Source organism: Gallinula chloropus, assembly GCF_964237585.1.
Source record: "Gallinula chloropus genome assembly, chromosome: 7".
In the NCBI taxonomy this organism is placed as follows: domain Eukaryota; kingdom Metazoa; phylum Chordata; class Aves; order Gruiformes; family Rallidae; genus Gallinula; species Gallinula chloropus.
Window position 1 is genome coordinate 78,985 of NC_140092.1, and position 18,076 is coordinate 97,060.

The following is an 18,076-nucleotide window of genomic DNA, read 5'->3' on the forward strand; positions in this document are numbered from 1 at the left end:
TCACCTGCAACGCAACACTGGCCCGCTGGGAATGGCTCGCCTGGCCCGAGTTGCCTTCCCTGGAAATGGCCCCCTTTCCTCCTCGCTTTGCATCTTCAAAAGGGAAACTGCCACACACACAAAAATCTTACAAGGTGGCACAGAGCTGCGCACCATTTCATCACGCTGACACCACTGGCCGACCTACCTCCTTGGGGTCTTCCCCTCGACTCCTCTGTCGCTGCATCGGTATGCATCGCCTCTGGCCCCATCTGAAAAACCCAACAATTTATTAAGCAAGTCTCCATGATGCCAACTCATTGCTGCACCATTGCAGACCTCTCACTTCCATTTAGGAACCCTACCTGGAGTCTAACTGCAAGCAGCCATTAAAACACAAACAGAAAAAAAACCCAGCCGGCATACCTCAGAGCCCCACAGCCTTACAGCCCTGCAAAATCCCATCTGCTCCTTCCAACGCTGAAGGGCCCCACCCAGGCAGCTCCCATCATCTCCCAGGAACGGGACGGAAAGGACGGTCTGCACACCCTGCTGACGGTACCGCCTTTACCAAGGCCTCCCGGGCAGAATCCGGCATGCTAACCCTAGACTCTTACTGCTGTGCCATGTCACCCCAGCTCCACAGCCCCGGGCAGAGCAGCTCCCAGCCAAACATGCACAGAATGACACAACACAGAACCCTGTGTACGATACGACTCCAAGATGGCCAAAGACTGTCAGCAAGAAGGGCTCCTGCACAGGCAACTGTCAAACTACGCCACTGAGAGCGAATGGGAGGAAGCTTTATGGCAACCCCAGAAGAGGGGGGACTGGACAGTAAGTCCTTCCAGCGAGCCGTTCAAAATTGTGATGACGGATGCTCAAGAAGACCATCTTCAAGACCTAACAATGGAAAGATGCAAGGAAAAAGCCTCGGGATGTGAGAATAGGTGACCAGAGAACAGAGCTCCCGCCAGAGCCTGCAATGATGCCCTAAGAGAGGACCGACCGGAAACTTCCAAGACGCAAGGACAAACCGTGCCGTGACCCTGCCAGGCAAAGCAAGAAGAGCCCCGTGGGCGCTATGCTGATGAGCGAGCGTGGGCATCCGAGACCCTAGAGACTATGCCCGAGAGGCACGCTGTGCCCCTTTGAGCGCAAAGAGGATGCTGACACCCAGAGAGGGACTAAGACACAGAAGACACACAAGACACACCACACAACAAGAAGCGGACAGACAGACACGTGCTGGAGCTGCCCTGCCCGGCACACCCTGGCATTGTGCTGACAATTGACCTGCTCCTCCCCATGCAGCCTTACCCAGCCTCACCCCCACCCCTCCCATTTTTGCCCTCTTATCCGGCTCCTCCTACTTAGCTTTGAGGAGTCCGGAGAGCCAAAATCCTTTCTTGACAGGGTAAAACGTCTACTGCATGTCTGCTTACTGGGACGCTTTGCTGTGTCAAGCCTCGGGTAGCTCCTGTAAAGCAAAAGAGACAGTTAGAACTTCACAGACACAGTCACCCCTGAAAAAGCGATTGCTGCTTTAGCCCGCTACTCTCAGCTCACCTGGCCGAGGTCACCGCTGGTGCTGACCTCTGGCTTTGCTTGGCAGTTTGAGAATTCAGACAAAAAATTACAGACCCAAACGGATAAGCTACTCATACAGCCACCGGTGGCATCTTACCATGCGTAACATACGCTGACCTGCTTTCTTAGGGCACTCCGCTCATCCCGCTGCATCTGCAAAGAGCATTGAGCGAGTCACTCGGATGCAGACCGACAGTTTACCGATTCCTCAGGTCTCCGCAGGAAGCCTCCCTTCCTCCCAGGCTCCAGTTCCCTCATTATTTATCTCCCTTGCTCCCCGGTCCCCAGTTGGCACAGTTCCCCAGAAGCCGCAATTGCGGGGCATACCTCATCTTTTGCAGGCAAGTGCTATGTTTGGTCTTCCACTGAACTCTGGGCTCTGCTACGGGCCTGGGAAATAAAGGGCTAATGCTTACAGTTCACGAGGGGCCATGGTTACCGCCACAGGTAACGGCCGCCTCACCTTCTCTGTGTGCCATGGCCATGTCCCACCACCGCCTCCAGGACCTGAAAAAGAAACAGGTTCCCACCTTCCATTACCATACCTTAACAAATCGCTCACCTGGCCCATGCCATTTACTGGTAGCTGCGCAGACGCTCAGGCCTGGCCTATAAACACACAAACAAGGGATGCCTGTAACACTCACGTGCAACACAACACTGGCCCACTAGGAATGGCTCGCCTGGCCCGACTCACCTTTCCTGGAAACGGCCCGCTCTCCTCCTCGCTTCGCACCTTCAAAAGAGAAACAGACACACACACAAAAATCTTAAAAGGTGGCACAGAGCCGCTGATCATTTCATCACGCTAATGCCACTGGCCGACCTACCTGCTTGGGGTCTTCCCCTTGACTCCTCTGTCGCTGCATCCGTATGCATTGCCTCTTGCCCCGTCTGAAAAACACAAGTGTCTATTAGGCAAGTCCCCCGATGCCAACTCATTACCACACCATTCCAGACCTCTCGCTTCCATTTAGGAACTCCCGTCTCACATGGCACACGACAAGCGTAATACAGAGGCAGACGGCGCACAACAAGCGTAATACAGAGGCATACGGCGCACAACAAGCGTAATACAGAGGCATACGGTGCACAACAAGCGTAATACAGAGGCATACGGCGCACGGTGAACACAATAGAGACACACTATGCATTATACCACCCCAATAGAGAGGCGCATGGCACAAGGCAAGCGCAATACAGAGGAACACTATCCCTTAGACCACCCCAATACAGAGGCACACGGCGCAAGGTGGCGGCGCAGCACCTGCAAAATCAGAGCCAAACGCTCCATCTACCTGCCATATCATGCTTTGGTGTTAGACACCAACACAGACGACAACCGCTTCACCTTCTCAGTGCGCTCAGACACGTGGCTATGTCCCAACGATGCTATCTATGGGCCTGCAGGAAACAAAGCAGAAGGCCACATGCCAAGAGACTGCCCAAAACCTGTTCCCATCTCCCATTCCCTTACCTGACCGATCGCTCACAGCCTCCGCCATTTACAGGTGCCTGCGCCAAGGTTTGTGCCAGGGCTATAAAATAAACAAGGGATGCCTATAACTCACCTGCAACGCAGGCACCGTCTCCACTGCCGCTCCCCATCTTGCCCTTTTCTCCTACTCCCTCGACTTAGCATTGAAAAGTCCAGGGATCCCAAATCCATTCTTGAGAGAAACGGAGATGCACACTGGAGGCGACCCTCAGGTGCCACCTGTAAAACGTAAGAAACAGCAGTTAGACCTTCACTGACGGGATCTGCTCAATGGAGCCACGCTTCGGGTATTGCGTACAACGCCTTCCACCAAAGTCTAAAGCCAGTAACATGCCGTAGGAGAAATCAAGTCCCAATACTTATAGTCAACAAAGGACCTGCTGCAAACTGCACTGGTTCTAAAAGGATCACAGTTCTGAGAACAATGAGGAAAAGCCATAAACTGTCCCGTAACCCGGAAGAGAGTTGCCTTTGATACCCATGACTTTATTAGGAAATGCTAAAAGCCTATACGCAAGCAAGCAGCTTACTCAAGCCCTAGCCGGATAAGCTTATCATCAGACCTAGTAACAGAAGTGGTGCTAACGGCTTACGGTTTAAAGAGCAAAGCTGGTGAAATAAAACCCCAACAGTCCATCTTGTGCAAAGTCAGGAACGCCGGTAAAATGCCGTGCACCCAGAAGCAAAAGACCGACAGCTAACCTGATAGGATTGAGTTGCCCTGGCAAAGGCAACACAAAAGACACAAACTAAACGCAAGTCAAGCTTCATCAATAAGTACATTTGACTAGGTAGACACTGGCCACACTTAGCTAGTTGCAAAACACTTACCTTGAATGCACGAACCAAGACAACAGCAGCAACTCCAATGCTTCAGCTGCAGAATGAAAACCAGAACACTATGACAGGAGACAGAGAGTAGAATGAGCTGCCAAAGGCAAGGCAGGTGCCTTATATACCCCAGGCTCCACCCACTGCCCTTCCCACAGTGGCCTGGGAAAGGGGATGATGCTGCCTGCAGAGGGATTAAAAGCAGCTGGAGGAGCAGGTGTGGCTCTTGTGACCCAAGTTGTTTATCAGAGAATCAATGCTGAATGGAGAAAAGGATTCTTGCTAAAAACATTCTCTACTCTGCCTTAATAAAGGGCTAATGCTTATAGTCCATGAGGGGCCTGCTGTGACCTCCAAATGAGCTAGAAAAAAACCCACGGTGCTCTGGGAACTGTTAGGAATGTTGTGAGCTGACCAGGAACCGGGAAAATGCTACGTATTTGGTCCCCGTTATTTTGTTGGGAAAGACTAAGGCTCTACAGGCAGATAAAAGGCTCATCCTAACCCCACCTAGACAATCTCATCATTGCGCCTGCTAGGAGAAGCGATGCTCAGGACTTAAACATTACAGAGCAATGTTAGTTAATAAAAGGTGAGGTTCTATCTTCTGTATGGTCAGGAAAGTCAGTAAAACACCACACATTTAGAACCAAAGACCAATAGATAATTGTATAGGGCCATCTTACAACCCCCTAAAAATACAATACAAAATAAATAAAACTTTTTTAAAACCCCATATTTGGAATGAAAGACTGATTATCAGGCAAAGTGGCACAGACAGATGTGGCAAGAGATTAATGTTTAAGATTTGGGGAACCGGAAAGGTAGATGGGCTGGCAGAGAGAGCAAGAAAGAAGCAGATGATCGTAGAATATCCTGAGTTGGAAGGGACCCATAAGGATCATCAAGTCCAACTCCTTGCTCCACACAGGACCAGCCAAGTTAGAGCATCTGACTCAGTGCATCATCCAGACACTTGACCTCAGTCGAGTGGGGTGCTGTGACCACTTCCCTGAAAAGCCTGTTCCAATGCCTGACCGTCCTATGAGTAAAGAGCCTCTTCCTAATATCCAACCTAAACAACCCCTGTTGCAGCTTCACAACATTCCCTCAGGTTCAGTCACTAGTCACCAAAGAGAAACCAGTGCCTCCCCCCATAAGGAAGCCATAGAATATGAGGAGGTCTCCCTCCTCAGTCTCCTTTCTCCATGTTGGGGAAAAAAAGAAAAAGGAATGGGCAGGAGGCAGATAGAGATCTGCACGGCAGCAGAAAAAGCAACTCCCTACCAGCTTCTAACACTAGCAAGAGACCTTCACCACCTTGATGCTTCTCTCCACCAGTTAAAAGCTGGCAACAGGAAAAATGAACAGACTAAAATACCCAAAGAACCCCCACAAAGCCCAAAACCCAAAGAAGCTAAAAAACCCATTTAGAAACACCCACAAACCTCAGACCCCACAAGAAAAGTCACAAAACCCTGTGACTCTGGGAACATCCAGGAAAGCCATGAGCTGTCCTGAAACCCAGAAGATACTACACCTTTGATACCCATTACTTTATAGGAAAAGACTAAAACTCAGTACGTGGACAAGATGCTCGCCCTAATCCCAACTAGAAAAATCTCATCATTAGGCCTGTTAGAAACAATACTCACAGCTTACAGCATACAGAACAAAGCAAAAATAATAATAAAAAAGTCACTTTACAATCCCCTGAAAACATAAACACTCAAAACTACACACAAAGATGCTTTCCATTATATACATGCTGCTTAACCTGAAGTTCTTACCTCAGATATATCTCCCCAAACAGCCAAGCCATCGCAGATACACGTTCCTAAAAAGCCAAGCCAACTACAAAGCTCCATCTGCCAAAAGACAGAGAGAGCACTAACCCCAAAGAAAACCTTCAGGAAAGTAAGCAGCCTAGGCCAAGGCCAGCTGCTCATATACCCCTGGCCCCACCCACCACCCTTCCCACAGTCCCCTGGGAAAGGGGAGAGTCCTGTCTGCAGAAGATTCAAAGGCAGGAATGGGTTTTCTGACTTAAATTGATGGATTGCAAAGTGCTGAATGGAGAAAGGGACTCTTACTGAAACCAATAATTGCCACTTTTACTGCATCTGTCATATTGATGCTGCAACTTGGTATGTAAATAGTTTTTATTTGTACAGCTGGAGCCCCTTCATGGACCAGGGCTGGCCCCTCCCTCAGCCTCATTGGCCATGCCTGGGGCTGCCCCAGCTGTAGCCACACAGCACATCATCCAGCACATCATCCCTGCACCTGTCCACAGCCACAGGCTCTGCATCCGAGGGCTGCAAACACATCCAGAAGTGACAGGAAAATTTTACTCCTTAGTGCACATAACAAATCCTGGTAGTGAGTTGGATACAAGGCTCGGCACCCAAATACAGCAGAAGACAGAGAGAGAAAAATGAAAAGCAGGAGGAAGGATAGCAGGATGTAGAAAAGAGTTGTGAGACAAGGAGATGAAAGCAGGATGTGGCTAATGAGAGATGGATTTAACCTGGTAGAGAGTTAACTACACAGCCATTTGCTGGTTTACTCCTCTCCAGTGAGGGGGGGGGGAAGCTGATCAAAAAGAAAAGCATAAAACTCATGGCTTGAGATAGAAACAGTTTAATAGGAAAAAAATTAAAGACAATAGTAATAATAAAAGAATGTACAAGCAATACACAGCACAACTGTTCACCAGCCAGAGCCAATGCTCCTGAGTTGCCTGCCCCCCTCAGTTATACTCAGAGTATGATATCATACACTTGGATTATCCCTTTGGCCAGTTCCAGGCAGCTGTCCTGGCCCTGTCCATTTCTGACTTCTCAGGTGCCCCTAACCTTCTTGTCAGCTAGCTGCTATGAGACACTCAGGAACCCTTGACTGCTTGGCAAGAACTAAAATACTAGTGATATATCACCATTGTTCTTATCCTAAATACAAAACATCACACTATACCATCTGCTAGAAAGAAAACTAACTCTATCCCAGATGAAAGAATGACAAATGAGGACACAAAAAATGAGATGCTGCAAACAAGAGAGGGAAAGAACAAGCAATTCATCCATAGAGAGGACTGTATCTCTCCTCAGACAACAATCCCATCTTCTGCCAGAGCATTTTGAGATGCCACTGTTTCCCCAATCGATGCTAATGACAACTGTAGCCCTTTTACAGAGAGGGGCCTTCTTCATCACCCTCACTGCCCACCCACCCCCTGCCAGGCTCCTCTGGCACCAGCCCACAGCTGCAGCAGTGGCCCTTATACTCACTGTGTAACCTGACTCTGTGACAGCTACTTGCAAGCACAAAGGACTACAAACACAGCCATGAGTGCAAAAAGGACAGCAAGTGGTTATTGATTAGTGTGTGTAAAGCCCAGAAGTGAGTCTGCTCTGGGGCTTGGTGTCTGTACAGTAACCCTTCCTTGAGGACAACTTGTCAGCTGTTACTGGAGCAGCAGACACAGAGAATGAAAATACAGCAACGGGGAACAAAACAGAGGAACAGCAGGAGAAAAAAAAATGAGCATTATTAAGGAACACATAAAGAGGTACAGGAGAAAGGACAACAAGATGGAAAATAATTCAAAAGGCATGAGGAGACCTGCAGGGATGTGGCAAAAGAAAAACACGGTCAGAGAGCAGAAATGAGGGAAAGGAAATGACAAGAAGGGAGCAGAACACATAGATTAAAAAGAAAAGAAAGAAAAAAGGCAGGAAGAAGAGAAAAGTACAGAACAAGTCAGAAGGAGGTGGGGCAGGGAGGCGGTGCTGGGCGGAGAAGAGAGAGACAAATCAAACCAAAGAAATGGAAGGGAAAAAACAGTGATGAACTGTGGTAGAAGAAAAATAGACCAGGAAGCAGGACAGGAGGGAATAATGGGACAGTGAACTGGGCAGGAGGATATAGCAACAAATGATAGGACAGCCAGTGGGGTGGAAATGTACAGACATAAAGTTAGGGAAGAAAAGAAAATGGACAGGAAAGGCATTAGAATGAAATATTAGAGATGGAGAGAGAGCAGGACAGTAACAGGACCGAGGCAGAGAGATGGACAAAGGGGGGTGGGGGGGTGGGGGGGGGGAGGATGAGGAAAAAAAACACATCACCATCACTGGCAGAAGGCCAGAGGGACAAGGAAAGACAGAAAGACACAACAAAGGGCACAGAAAACATGTGAGGGACAGGTAGATAAAAAGTGGGACAATACAAAAAACAGGTGGACTCAGAGGAGGATGCTGGGAGAGAGCCAATGAAAGTGCCAGTGAAAAATGACAGAAAGATGGAACAGGAGAGGAAAAAACAGAAACAGGAACAGAAAGCAGGACTAAGGCTCAGAGAGAGTAAGAGAGAAGACCAGTGAGATGTAGAATGAAAATGACACCAAACTGCAGAGAGAAGGATAAAGATAAAAATGAAAAGAGAAATTGAGGGCGGGGGGGGAGAGAGAGATAAAAAGCCAGGACATGGAGTGGCATGTACAGGTATAGAGAGGAAAAGAACAAGTAAAAAAAAAGGGTGGTAGGAGTGGTGGGGGATAGGGGGATAGGAGAGGGGTGCAGGGGGAGGCAGGGGGATATGGAAAGGTGAGAAAGAGAAAAAGAAAAAAGAAGATAGATTGATGCAGTTCAGGGCAAAGAAATGGAAAAAGAAGAAACAATGAGCAGCTACAGGACCGAGATAGAGGATGAGGAAAAAATGCTGAGAGAAAGCAGGGCAAAAGCATAAAGGTTAAAATAAAAGGGAGAATGAGTACAAGAGGGATAGAGAAAGAGGAAGCAGGGCAGAAGAAAAGAGAGAAGAGAAAAGGTAAAGGGAAGCAAAGAAAATCACAGCAGCATGGGAAAGAGATGGGGGCAGGGCAGATGGGGCCAGTGGCACTGCCTGATCCTCAACAGCTCATCCCCTGGCCTCCCTCAAAGCCCTTTCCCCAGGACAAAGGACAAGCAGATGCAGCCAGGAGGTCAAAGGCTGCAGGTGTTTATTCAGCATGGAACCAGTCCTGGGAGTCACTTTGTTCCAGAGGCCACTCCAAGGTACCTCAGCACTCGTTCCCAGAGCTGTGCTCCGCAGTCCAGTGGGAAACGGACAGCTGGCCTAGCAGGCTGCTGGAGATATGGGCTGCTATGCCAAGGTGGAAGACGCTACCAACAATTGAGGAGCAGAACACTAGAGTACAGAATGTTAGAAAAGTGGTGCCAGTGTGATAGCTGGGCTGTAGCAAGAAAGCAGGACATGGGGAAGGGGACGGCCAGAGAAAGATGGAGACAGGGAGCTTGTCAGATACGGAGAAAGAAGCAGCAGGCAGATAGGAAGAGAGGCAGGAAAAAGTCCATACTGTCTTAGACAGGTAGAGGAAAAAATTAAAAAATAGGGACAGTCAGTCAGAGAGAGATGAACAAAACAAGTAAGCAAAAATAGCCACAACCAAAGTAAACCCTGTCCTGGTTCCAGCCAGGACAGAGTTAAGTTTCACAAGGAGCCAGCACAGTTGACCTGAGGTGGCCCAGACTGCTTTCCATACCACGTGACACTACACCACCCATAAAAGGGGCAGGTCAAGGAGGAGTGGGGCTGTGTGGTGCTGACACAGTCTGTGTGTGGTCCAGCATCCATGAAGTACTCTAAGTTATCAGAGGCTGATATGTTTTCTATGTTTGTCTATGTTTTCGGTCACAGACTCTGTTGTTGCTCCCCTCACTGTGCCGTGTCCGTAAACTCACCTTATCCCAGCCCGTGACGCCTTTGTGTGTTTCTCCTGGTTTAGTAGAGGACAGGTATGGTTGGACTCCATGATCTCAAAAGTCTTTCCCAACCGAGTAATTCTGTCATTCCTGCTGTGGTAGGGGGGAGCGAGCGGCATGTGGAGATCAGCTGCTGCCTGGGGCTGAACCAGGACACCCTACAAACTGCCAAACCCCACAAGCACACACAATCCACCAACGCAAAAACCAAAAACCAATTTAAAAAAAAAAACCAAAAAATTTACACAAACCCTAGACGCAAATAAACACACAAACCCCCCAAAAAACTCACAAACAACAAAAAAACTCCACACAAACCCTCAACTCACCTAAAAAAAAAAAAATTCAACCTCTCCCAACTCAACCTCGTCCCCGAGCACACACACAAAACAACTATGACATACTAAAGAGCAGAGAGGGAGCAATTGATGACTGGGAAAAAGAAGCTAGTAAGACAACATAAAACCCTACGATATCTCTCCAGTAAAATGGCCGTCAGACATCTTCCGAGCATAAAGATGAAGTTGTCTGTGGTACTTCGGGGGTAAAATGGCTGTCCGGGCATGGCGGCGCCCATCTCCCTGCGGCTCCGGCGGAAAAATGGCCGCCGGGGGGCTTCCGGGCATGGCGGCGCCCATCTCCGTGCGGCTCCGGCGATTAAATGTCCGCCGGGGGGCTTCCGGGCATGGCGGCGCCCATCTCCGTACGGCTCCGGCGGTTAAATGGCCGCCGGGGGGCTTCCGGGCATGGCGGCGCCCATCTCCGTGCGGCTACGGCGGAAAAATGGCCGCCGGGGGTCTTCCGAGCATGGCGGCGCCCATCTCCGTGCGGCTCCGGCGGTTAAATGGCGACCGAGGGGCTTACGGGCATGGCGGCGCCCATCTCCGTGCGGCTACGGCGGAAAAATGGCCGCCGGGGGGCTTCCGGGCATGGCGGCGCCCATCTCCGTACGGCACCGGCGGTTAAAAGGCGGCCGGGGGGCTTCCGGGCATGGCGGCGCCCATCTCCGTGCGGCTACGGCGGAAAAATGGCCGCCGGGCGGCTTCCGGGCATGGCGGCGCCCATCTCCGTGCGGCTCCGGCGGTTAAAAGGCGGCCGGGGGGCTTCCGAGCATGGCGGCGCCCATCTCCGTGCGGCTCCGACGGAAAAATGGCCGCCGGGGGGCTTCCGGGCCCCCGTTTGGGGGCGCGAGCTTGGGGGGGCTACACAGCACAGCTGCCCCGTTCGGGAAGCTAAGCAGGTACCAGCTCGGTCAGCGCCCGGATGGGCGACCTCACCCCGTGTTCGAATCCCCGCACATGACAGTGACCCCCCCCCCCCGCGCGCCCCCTCCCAAAATCTGCCCCCCCGAGGGAGTCCCATCGCCTTCGGGGGTTCCCCGGACCTGACAGTGCCCCGGCCGACCCCGCGACGGGCGGCGGAACCCCCCCCTCACCGGGAGGGAGCGGCCGCCCCGCAATGGCGGCGTCCCTCGTTAAAGCGCCCTGCCGCTCGCGCTGCGCCGCCCGGCCGCAGTCCGCACGCAGCGGGCTCTGCGCGCACCCGCGCAGGAACGCGGCGAGTGTGCACGGAGGCAGCAGAACGCGGCGGCTTCCGTGCGCTGCGCCACCCGGGCGCAGTACCGCTGCGTGTCCGCAAGGCGGCAGCACCGAGGACCCCCGTGTTCGAATCCCCGCTCGGGCCTTTCCGCCAGTGCTCGGGCCTTTCCGCCAGTGCTCGTATCTCTCCGCCTCTGCTCGTATCTCTCCGCCTCTGCTCGGCCCTTTTCGGCTCCCCCTGCCCCACTAATTACCCGTCTGCCGCTGACCTGCGCTCATTAACAACCCCCCATCTCCTCCAGCGAATTCAACCCCCCTCCCAACCCTACTGCGACCCCTCTGAGAGCCCTCGAACCCCACCCTGGCCCCTGACCCCCTAGAAGGCCCCCGAAGGAACCCCCAACACCCCAAAAATAGACCCTAGAGAGACCCCCCCAGAACCCCTCAGAGACACACCCCCCCCCAAAGAGCCCCCCCACGATCCCCTAAAAAGGCCCTTAGGGCCCCCCAACTCCCCAAAGAGCCCCCCCAAAAAACCCAGACCCCCCAAACAGACCCCATAAAGAACCCTAACCACCCCCCAAAAAACCTGAGACTCCTTAAAGACGCCCCCAAGCCCCTCACATCCCCCCCAAAATGAGACCCCATAAAGATCCCCTCAAAGAACCCCACACCCCCCCTTAGAGAACCCCCCCCAAAAGCCCTAGACCCCACCAAAAAGAGACCCTGTAAAGACCCCATAGTCCCCCAAAAAGAGCCAACCGCCCTGACTCAGCTGCTGCCAGCCCCATCGATGGAAAGATGCCACAACAACAGTGGCCTTGGCCACGCTTTCTTGGAAACAACTGGTTCCCTCATCACCTCTGAATAATAAAAATTCTAAGGCATTTTACAACAATGTCCAATACAACAGTAAACTGCTGCCAAGTATAACCCAGAAAATTGTCAGCCGATTCTCCTCTGTCGAAACCGTTGCCAGCTTTGGGCTGAGATGCCTCGAAGGTTTGGTCACCTTCGTCTTCAGCCAACATTGCCAAGTCTCTTGGCTGTTCTTCTGGATCCCCTGGAAGAAGACTGGTAGACTGCCTGGAGAAGTGACTCAATCTGCTCTTCTGTTAGTCTTTCCTCACTTTCTTCCACCATCTGCAGGTCAAAAACCAATACATTGTTATTCAATCCATACTTCCTTCCTCAGCTCCAAACAGGAAGACTCGGCCCCAGTAAATACTGCTTTCAATGGATGCAAGACGTAGCCTGAACTCATCACAAAAGCATTTTACAAAGTGGAACTCTTGTAATATTTATAACAACACAAAACAAAAAAGCTCCCTTGTTAGCCACGACAGCTGGCATGCCACAGTGAGACCCTGCTTCTGTTACAAGGAGAACACCACGCTCAGAACAGGCTTTCCTCCTAAAGCCTCTCAGCCTAAGAAAAACCAAACCAAAATACCCAAAGAATTCCCACAAACTAGAAACCCCCACAAAGCCCAAAAACCAAAGAAGCCACAAACCCCCATTAAAGACACACACAAACCCCAGACCCCACAAGAAAAGCTGCGGGAACTCAAAACACCACAGAAGCCCCTAGCCCTCCCCCAAACCTGCAACCCACAGAACCCCAAAGCCTTCAAAAGGCAGAGAACCAAAACCCCCCCTTAGAACCCCAGTTAAAAAAAACAAACCAACAGAAAAACCTCACAAGCCCACACTAACCCCACAAATCCCAGACCCTGTAAAAAAACCAACCCACCCAACCCCTATAGCCACAAAAACCAGGAAAAAAAAAAAAAAAATCAGTAAAACTACAAACACCTTACCAACCTCCTTGGCTCATTTTCTGAGAGGAGCCTGCACCAGCAGACAGACTAACACATTTTACTCCTAAACTCGGTTCTCTGCGTTCTTTCTCTGCCCCTTCTCTACATCCTTTTCTTTCAACTTCCTCTTCCTACCCACAAGGCTGTCTAAACCAATGGATAGAAACACTAACCCAGGTAACAGTACATCCAGTTCAGATAAAGGCAATGAAATCACCAGCGCCAATACTACGACCTTCTTACAGGTACCACAAGCTCCCAAGAACTCACCTGTAACAGGAAAAGAGGAGAAACCATAGAGACCTTAAATGCAATACGCCAAAACCCGAAAGAGACTTATTCTTGTATATTGAATGTTAAAATCACATGCATAATTACTGAATTCTTTACAGCTGAAAAAATATTTTTAGAAGACGACCCTGACAGTCTACCTGCAACTGCTGCAAGATGTCTATAATAAACCCCCACAATTTTCTGTAATTAAAAAAAAAACAAAACAAAAAAAAAACCAGGAAAGAATGCAATCAATCATCCAGGTAATTCTGAGTTAACTGATGCCCTGAATGGGACAAGTCGAACCCAAGCTAACACCAGCCAGTTTACTGCAATGCTTGTCTAGCATACACGTATATAAATCAAAATGACATGTGGCTAGAGGCCAGGTGCAAAAAAAATAAGACATTTGCACACCACAGCAGACAACCTGCCGAGGGCCACGATATGATATGCTGCAGCAGAGTCTTGTGGCTGTTCGCTCAAACACGCTGGTGGAATAGTCTGCATAACCGGCCCTGTGCACGATTTACATGGGGTTTTCTAAGCTATGCCTGATGTGGCTAAGGGATTTTTACTGGGCAATCCTGGTTTAAGACCAGTCTCGGCTCCTAAGGAATGCCAGCCAACAAAGATGTTTTCAGCCGTTAACAAGAGGAACAGAAATCCAACGACGAGCTGCTGCTTTTAAAACGTGGAGTCATCATTGTGACAAATGGCACCACACAGATCTCTGTTAACACATTTGTAGACAAAGTGGAAGACCTGGGGTTGGGGACAGCTGTGCAACTCAGCCTTCATTTCCCGAGGGCAGGTATGCTCCGTCAGCTGCTGCCAGGTGTCGTCGACAACAAGAAACGGGCTGCACTCTGCCGGCTTGTCCACCTCGAACTTCTCAGCGCAGAGCTGGCGAACATCTTCGGTGGTTATAGACAGTCTCACCAGGAAAGATCTTTCCTGTACATCCACAGTACACTCCCTGGAACGCAACATGAAGGTGGTTCTGTAGAATGAGAAAACACACATCAGCAACTCAAAAACCCCAACAGCTGAAGCGTCAGCAACAAACCTGTCCCCACACTGAGACTCACCCCCGCGATTCCCACGCCCGACAGCCACCTCGCCAACTGCAATACTGGTGGCAAAACTGTGGCAAGCGGAACAGAAATTCCTAAGCCAACACCCTCCTTTCCTCATATTACACTCTAACCCTGCAATTACAGCCAAACAGGACTTGTCCTGCCGAGCAAAACCAGGAAACAAAATGCAGTGAGGCTAAGCAATGTCTGAGGCAGCAGGGTCGAGAGATGGTGCTGCTGCACTACTGCCACAAAACAGGCACCTCCTATGGCCGTGTCAGTCAGAAGGAATAAGAAAAAAGCCTCTGCCAGTGGCAGCAAACGGTGCTGATCCCCAAGTTACTGCGTGATAAGCCATCTGCATTCTTATGCTGCAGCACGCAAAGTGTTTTAGGGTGCTTCAGTCCAGTCAGGACACTTTCATTGCATTAAACCGGTGACAATCTGGGGTCCGAGCCCGATTTAACCGGCTTTCCCATGACAGCTTTTTTTCTTTTTTACAGTAAGGCTTAGAGGGAAGCAGAAAGAAAGCTTCCTCGGCAACATTAGGCTAAACCCTAATGGCAAAAGCCTCGTGGCAAAAGCTGGACCTTTTTTCTGTGTTGAAACTGACATGTTCTTACAACTCCGATAACATGGAAAAAGTCTAAGTGCACCCTACAAGGAAATGCAGTTCTACCTTTCAGAAAGCACTTAAAGAGGAAAAAAAACCAAGCAACAACTGGGGGAAAAGCAACCACAAACATCTTTTGAACACATGAACAAAGCAAGCTGCTGTAGTGTGCTTTTTTAAAAAAAAAAAGACATTAACTGTGGTTACAGACTGAAAAAGATACAATTAAAGGAAGTGGAAAAATGGCACAGTGAGAAAGACCTGTTTATCAACTCAGCGGGTGCCAATGTCTGTATGCTAAACCAATCAGGCACGCTAAATCACAATGGCAAAGATGTACATTGCACAAAAGCAAGCCAGCAAAAGCTACCATTGAGAAGGTGGTTCTACCACTTAAGTTCCAAGAAGCACTCTTATCTTTAACAAAGTATTTTTACAGCTTGCAAACTGAAACACTGAAGCTTTGCAGCAGCATTTAAACGAGGTCAGGACTGACCCTGACGAAACAGGGCCTATCCGTTTCTGTTACCGGGGTGAAGCAATTATGAAAAATCAGCCCTAGAGGAGGAAAATCAAGCTGCAGTTTTAGTTCCTAATGTATGTAACACACAGATGTTTTTAAAAGCACGCGCTTTAGACAGACGGGACTGCTTCGAGAAGAGGCTGAAGCTCCCACAAGCACTCCTAACATATACTAAGTATCAAAGTTATTTATGGAGCGGCAGAAAATTGTACTCAATCATCCTCACAATATGGCATTTTTTGCCTTTTCATTCTAGAGACGGAGGGAGGATGAAGGCCTTCCGGGGTCCGAGAGCTGATAAAACTGCAGGAGCCCATCACAAGTGTAGCTACCACATTGTTAAGTCACGATGACTCCCCCTGCTCGATCGAAAATATCTCACCTCATAAGGCAGAGTCCATCAGTAGATTCCCAGGTCACACAGGCCTGCACTCTGCGAGCTGAACAGCTTTCTGTACTTCCACTTTACAGCGGAACCATGAGACTCTCTTGTTATGCTACTGATGTTGCCAACTTTAGGACCACCCTTGGATGGATTTCTACTCCAACAATGTCATCAAAATCTGCGCTGTGAAGAAGAACCCACCTTCCCTAGTCCTTTGCTTCATTTTAAGAAAAATAAACGAATGACAGGTTACCTTCTCCATGCAGAAAACACAGATCCATCGATTCCACCACGTACTCAACTTCAGTATCCAGCTCCAGCATGTCACACCTACTCACCCAGTGTGATAACACAGTCAAGAAGTCATCATTTTCATTCAGCCTCCCTGAGACAAAGGGAATAGAGACAGTCAGAGACAAACTGCGCTTTCCTTACCAGCCTCACCGTTTGAAAGGAAAGTGTTGCTTCGCTGCCTTCGCTGAGAAGTACATCTGTATTACTCTAGATCCTCCTGTAACCAGTGCGCAGCAAAGTGGGTGTCACCTGACACTGGCTGGACAGGACGCCAATGCCAGCTTCGTCCCATACTCTCTAGCGAGCGCAAATCCGACGATGCACACTTTGAGGCGTGCTCTCCTCAGGCAGCAACTCTGTCTTCTACAGGATCTGCTGGAGATGCCCCTCGTTTCATGAACTGCTGCCAACAGCACCTGCATTTATGGAGAATAAAGCATATTCAAGGTCCAGCTTGCTGTCTGGGACAGTGAGATATAGAATGAAAAAAAAAAAAAAAAGAACACCAGACAACAGGCTAGAGAAATTTTTGGAGAAAACAAGACAGGTGCAGATCACGACAAAGAGATGGAAAAGGAAAGTAACTGCAGTGGCCTGCAGGACAGAGATGGAAGACGAAAAAAGGAGGAAGAGAAAGCAGGAAAAAAGCACAGAGAGAAAAAGAAAAGGGAGAGGGAGATGAAGAAAGAGAAAGGGAGAGAAGAAAAGGGAGCAGGACAGTAGAATAGAGAAGTACAGGCAAGGGGAAAAAAAAAAAAAAATCAGAGGAGTAGTAAGAAAGGGCAGGGGTCAGTGGAGGGCTGGGAAGGACCAAGACTCACAAGAAGGACAACAGGTTCTGGATGGGTAACCACCCAACTCTTAAACTTTTGGGGACTTAATGGGTACAAGGTATCCAAGAAGAAAGCTCAAATAGCAAGCCAAACAGTAATGTCTCCAATGGGCTTGGACATTTCACAAGGGCAACAAAGGCTGACAAGGAAACAAAAGGCAGAGCAGAACCTGTGCTCCATTTTCATTTACCATAAAAAATTATAGAAACCCCGCGAGCCACGGAACCCCCAAAAACCCAATTAAAACCACAAAAGAAACCCAAACCAGAAAACCAACAAAAGACCAGAGCAAAATAACCACCGAGCCGAAGAAACCAGCAAACCCGGAAACCCCAGACACCACAAGAACCCCCGATAACCACTGAACGCCACAGCAGCCACAAGAGAAGCCCTAAGCCCTCCTCTGCCAAAACAGCCCCGCGAGACAGAAAACCCACAAGCGGCAACTAGAGAGAGACACAGACCCACGCAAACCCCCAAATCCCCCCAAACCTGCCAGCCCCGCGGCCCGGACACGCTCAGACTGACCGGAAGAGTCCAGTCGCGCCCCGCCCCGCCGGCCCCTTCGGTGCCCCGTGTCTCCCGTGCCGGCTGCTCGGGGAACGGGAGCTCTGGCCCGGCCGCACCCCCAAGCCCCCGCCGCGACCCCCTCCGCGCACTGCCCGCGCGGCGCGGAGCCCCCCCTCCCGGCCCAGACACCCCGCCGGACGCCGCGGAGACACGTCCCGGCACGGACCGGCGCCGGCAGAAGGCCGGCCGCGGCTGGGGGGGGGTGGAAGGCGCGGCGCCTCGCCGCCCGCGCGCCCCGCACCGACCCCCGGCCCGCCGCGACCACTCGCGCCGCGACCCGCCGACCGCCCGGCCCCGGCCGACCCCGCGACGGGCGGCGGAACCGGAGCCTCACCGGGAGGGAGCGCCGGCATCCCGACGGGCCCCCTCATCGCCCCGGAAAGCACGGGCAGGCTCCTCGTGGCAGCTCCGCGGTTATACTGCCCGGAAAGGAGCGGGGCATGCCGGGATATACTGCCCCGGAAAGGAGCGGGGCATGCCGGGAT

The 18,076-nt window shown here is 50.7% G+C and overlaps 1 long non-coding RNA gene across 1 annotated transcript; it reads right to left on the minus strand.

The window, feature by feature from the left end:
- Positions 1-12,106: 12,106 nt before the first annotated feature.
- LOC311193941 lies at positions 12,107-15,215 on the minus strand. Its single transcript, XR_014617420.1, has 3 exons — positions 14,060-15,215; positions 13,195-13,291; positions 12,107-12,344 (listed from the first exon to the last, which is right to left on the minus strand). It is a non-coding gene; the product is annotated as an uncharacterized lncRNA (long non-coding RNA).
- Positions 15,216-18,076: the final 2,861 nt, after the last annotated feature.